General features: G+C 36.3%; 1 pseudogene; it reads right to left on the bottom strand.

The window, feature by feature from the left end:
- Positions 1-3,175: 3,175 nt before the first annotated feature.
- Positions 3,176-4,056, bottom strand: LOC110592159 (annotated as a pseudogene).
- Between the last annotated feature and the right edge of the window lie 1,499 nt (positions 4,057-5,555).

Genomic DNA, 5,555 nt, shown 5'->3' with positions numbered 1-5,555 from the left:
TTACTATTAAAATTAATTATTTCTGCAATTATCTGCTTAATTATTAGCCCTTCTGCTAGATTCAACATTGCAGTAGGTAAGAAAATGACTGTTTTGTTTCCTGACATATTGGATATGGCTGATATTTATTTATTGAATAATCAATATTTGGAGACTGAATATCAAAACTGACATATCTAAGAATCTATAATTTGAGATCAGATCAGACTTTACATTGCAATTGGTACAATCTCTATTCCAATGTGGGTATCCTCTCTCAAAGTGTTTAACTGATGATCATCTGGTTGTTCCCTAAACATTTCTAACAAAGGGTCAGTAAATAATTTGTGAGAATTTGTTATTTGTCTACCATTCACCATTTATTAGAAATTGCCCCATCATGTGTTTCCTATAACTTCTGTGTGTCTATCTATCGAGTCTTAGAAGTAATCTAAAATAAAATCCATTCCTTCTATACAAGAATACTTACAAAGTAGCCAGCCATAATGTGCTCTAATAGGTCTTCTTTCCTACAGGCTTAAATCCTTGGTTCTTCTAAATGTTCCTCATGTGAATATAACATGTGAATGCTGATTTCTTCTCACAATTTGGTTTTAATTCTCCTGACAGTGTACCTTTATTCAGCCTGTGTTCCAATATAACCAAATCCCATAATACTTCAAATGTGGTATGACCCAGACAAAGTACAGTAAAACCACTATCTTCCTTGATCTGAATTCCATAATATTATTAGTCTAGCTTAACTTTGTATTGCTAGTAGTATTCTACTAACCCTATAAAAAATTGAATTCTACTGAGCTCAGCACCTGCTTAATAAAGTTGTGGTATCTCATAGAAATCTAAGAGTTACTTTTCTTTGCCATATGTTATCAGTACTATATTTAATTCCCATTGCTTTGGGAAGATTATATGATATATAGAAGTGTCCTAAGGCCTATCCCATAACAGAAATAAAAAAATAAATAGTTCTTATTCCTCTTCCTTTCCTTCTGCTTATTTTCATTTGTCTCAAGACTCCACCAAACAAAGCCAAGTCTTTTTGTGATGCTTGATGATCACTCCAAATGACAGAGTCCTAAGAACTGCCTTGGTCTGCAAAGGGCAGCAGTGAAGTTTTCACTTCATTGGGTGACATATTTTCTAGGCTTTTAAAAACCAAGTTAGAGAAGGATGCAATGCATCAAGTCTCTGAGTATCAGTGTCTATGGCTCCTACAAGCATAGGCAGCCTTGTGGTATCTCTGCCTTTCCACTTCCAACAAGAATCCATTACACGAGCCTGCTGCCATTCTCCACAAAGGCCTTAGGGCTGGGAGTACAAAAAGGAACCCTGCCAGTTTACTTTCTGTTTCTTATTAGCTTACAGATTACACTATGTGAACTGCTCCAGAAAAATAATATCACTTTTCCTCTAAGCTGTAAAATGTCCATGTTCTAATACTTGCAGGTACTCTGATACTTTGTTTTACTGGGTTCTTTTGGCTTAATTAACTTATTTCTTTTCTTCCTTTCTATAAGAAAATGAACATGTAACAGTCTTATCTGTTTATTTATTACTGTTATTTGTTCATTTTTTTACATCAAAGTAATACATACACATAATTTTAATAACAAATACCTTTATAGGCAACAAAAGAAAAAAAAAAGTGCTTTCTGACCCATTTCTCTCTATTCCAAAGTCCTGATCATCAAAAGTAATCATTTTCATCTTTTTAAAATTATTTCTTCTGCTACTCACCTCTTACTTGTAAATAAAATATTACATACCTATATCTTGATTTTTTAGTTTTTTAGAATATCTAATACCTTTGGATAATACAAGAAGAGTATTTGAGTCTTTCTACAAACCTCCACTTCTCTCTTTCCCTCTCTTACCTTATCACCATCTTCTCAATCTATGTCATAATTTTTATCAAATTAACATTTAATACATATATCATTATAACTATATTTATTAGAGCTCAGCCAGATAATATACTATAATTATGTTCCCTTCATTGCAAACATTTGGTTTTTCTGGAAGTTAGTAATTAGATCTTTTTTAGCCCATTTACTTTGCTTTATAAGTAATCAACACTAGTTCATTCTCAAACTATAAAACAGAACTTTAAAAATATGTTTAAATGTGGTCAAACACATCAGGTAAGCTTTCAGTATCTACTAGAAAATTGTCTCGTCTCCAATTTGGACTTGCTGAGAAACTATTTTCCTCAGACTTTCCTGCACCATTACCTTGAAATTCTCTTTACCTTGCTTTTGTTTCACCACTGTATCTCAGATTCCATGTTTTACTCTTCCTTAGTTTACCCCACTTTGTTACTGGCACATTTTTCAGTGGTTTCCAGAGAAAGGTTTCATGGGAAGTAAGTTTTTGAGACATTGCATGTCTGAAAATATTTTTATTTCTGCCTTCACACTTGATTGATAGTTTAGCTGAGTATAGTATTCTATGTTGGAAATTATTTTCCCTCAGGATTCTTATACAGTACTCTACTGTTTTCTAGGTTTCACTGTTTCTATTGAAAAGCTGAAAAGAGGTTGATACTTGAACTATATGATATGATTTTCTCCTCCCCCCTTTTCCTCTCTTCTCTTCTGCTCCCCATCACTCTCCTTCTCAGACCTTTATTTTCTTCATCACTGATGTTCTGAAATTTCATGACCCATTTCTCCAGTGTTAGTGTTTTTTTGTTGATTTTTTTTTTTTCTGAATTCTTCATGAACTCTTTCAGTCTCAAAACTTATGCTCATCAGTTTTAGGAAATGTATTACTTCATAATTTTTTACACTTTGTTCTGTTCTCTTTTTTGGTATTCATATTATTCACTAGTTGTACCTTCTGGAAAAATATTATTTTCTTAACTTTTCTTCCAATTTTTCACCTTTTCTCTTTTGATGTTACCTCTGGGAAGACTGCCTCAAATACCTATTCCAAACATCCTACACTTTTTAGGTTTATTCTTATCCTGCTTGTAGTTTGAAAGAGTTCTTTCTTGTTCAAGAGAAGCTCCTTTGCGAAAATATACTGTTTTTGTTTCAAATGCAATGTCTTATCTTACTGAGAACTTTACTCGCAGTTTCTTTCTTTTCTTTTCTTTTATTATTATTTTTTTTTAGGAACTGTTTATTTTCTGTCAACTTTATTTCCATTTTGTTTGCCTTTGTGGAAGAGCAACTTAAGACCACTCAGTGGTTATTCCTACCCATTCAGTGGCCTGAGCAATGGGAGCCATAGACCAGTCTTCAGTGGCAGACTGAGCACTCCAGTCTTCAGTAGGGAACTGCTGAATCAGCACAGAGGGCACCTGCATACCTTCAGACCAGTCTGCGACTTCAGATTGAGTAGCAGTGAAGTCAGGAGCTGGAGCAGTCCATTCACCCTGAAATTCCTCCTTGGTCACAGCCTTTTCAGCAGAGGCCTATTCTTCCTTTTCAATCTCTTCAGGATCTCTGTAGAAGTAGAGATCAGGCCTGACGTCTCATGGTTGTTCACAGGAAATGGTGCAACACATGTGTAGAACTTCCTGGGCCAGCATCCACCACATCAGACCCACTAAGTGAGCTCCCCTGTTGCAAGACATAGCAATGTCCACATAGTGCACAGGAGAGTCTGTGTTAACAGCGATGGTAGGTAGGTTAATATAAGACACCTCTGTGAGAGGCTGATAGTCAGCCTTGGGATCAATAACCACCAGAAGTCTCAGCTCCTGGAAGGCTGCATGGATCTGATTAGTGAAATTTCCAGAAGTAAAGTGGCCAGCAATAGGAGTGGCTCCAGTAGCAGCAGCAAATTTCAACACAGCTCACTAACAAGTATTCCTGGATGATATGACAGTGACATCAGCTGGGTTTTCAGTACAACAATGACATGAGCTGCCAGCAGAAGCTTCTCCCAGGTTCTCTCCAGATTTATAATGTAGATGTCATCACTTTTCCTTCTGTAGATGTATTGTCCCATTTGGGAGTCAAGGTTGGTGTCACCTAAGTGGGTTCCTGCTATAATGAATTTGAGGACATCCTCCTCCTTCATTTTCAGAACATCAAAGGCTCTGGACATCATGAAAGTTTCCCTTTAAGTTATGACGGGAATGCAAAACAAGGCTGTATGACCCCTACCCAGGTAGCATGTAAAGGCTCTTTGTTTTTTAAGTTTTATTGTCTTTCCTTTATCAACTTTGTTTCCTCTGAGTCTCGCTTTCCTACTTGTTTATTTTGGTCTTTGCCTTCTGCATTAGGAAGTTCCAGTGTTTGATTTTCCCTGGTTGGCAATTTAGATTTAAATGTGAGGTCCTAAAACTCTGTTTGGAGGAGGAAAAAATCTTTGGATTGATAGCTCTCACCATGAGCAATGAAGAGGGGACCATGCTATTTCACTTGAGATGTCCTAATGATAGTTTTGCAAACCTTTTGTTTTGAGCCAGTCTTTTGAGCCCAGGGTAGGAACTCTTTAGGTTACTTCTCAATGGTGCTGCCATCAGCATTCCAAGAGCCAAAAAGAAAAGAAGGCTGAAAGTACAGAACATAGATTTTCACTCAATCTGCTTGCTTCCAGTTCAGGGCTACACCCTATTCTTTGTTTTGCTTATTGTCCCCGAGTTAACAGTCTCTTTAGATCAACTTTGCCAGAAATGGAAACTTCATTTCCTCTGCTGGGAAATTCTTCTGACTTGGGATTTAGCCTGGCTATGATGGCTTGGGAGGTGATCTGGGAGTCTAGCTACTCCTTAGATAAAACATTCCTCTCACCAATCTTTTTTTTTTTTTAAGATTTCATTTATTTATTTGAGAGAGAGAGAATGAGAGACAGAGAGCACGAGAGGGAAGAGGATCAGAGGGAGAAGCAGACTCCCCGCCGAGCAGGGAGCCCAATGTGGGACTCGATCCTGGGACTCCAGGACCATGACCTGAGCTGAAGGCAGTCACTTAACCAACTGAGCCACCCAGGCGCCCTCACCAATCTTTTTGATTTTAGCTTTGTCTCCTAAGCCCAATTTAGAAGTATCTGGTACCCCAAACTCCTATGATTTTGGGGGTTATACAGGTAAATTGGTTATCTTATTTTTTGTATCCCCCCATTATATTCTTCTTTCTCAAGTCTAATTAATCAAATATCACTTTATCTACTGAAAAATGAATATATACAAAGTTGGGACAGACTTATACTAAAAAATTAGTTGTTTACTTAAAATTCAAATGTAAAATTCAAATTTCATCCACTATTTTGTCCAACAACCCAAGTATGGTAGAAAGCAGAGTAAGGAAGTGTTAGGAATGTTGAAATTTTTACCTTACAACATCATGAATCAAGAGTGTTTGGATTTGATACAAAAAGAAATCAATATTTTTAATATAACATTTAGATGAGCAAAAGTACCTAATAAAGTTACTAACCCAGAACTTTTTAGACAGAGAGGGAATAAAATATGGGAAGTAGTGTGAATAAAATCTTTAGCTATCATAGCAGAAAATCACTAGCTTACTGCTAATGTCTAAATTGAGAAATAAGAAAAGCAGTACATTAAAGGATTTACCTAGAAGACCTAAAAGCAGGCATGA

The sequence above is a fragment of the Neomonachus schauinslandi genome, chromosome 3, assembly GCF_002201575.2.
Source record: "Neomonachus schauinslandi chromosome 3, ASM220157v2, whole genome shotgun sequence".
Lineage (NCBI taxonomy): Eukaryota > Metazoa > Chordata > Mammalia > Carnivora > Phocidae > Neomonachus > Neomonachus schauinslandi.
This window is presented reverse-complemented; position numbering and strand designations above follow the sequence as displayed.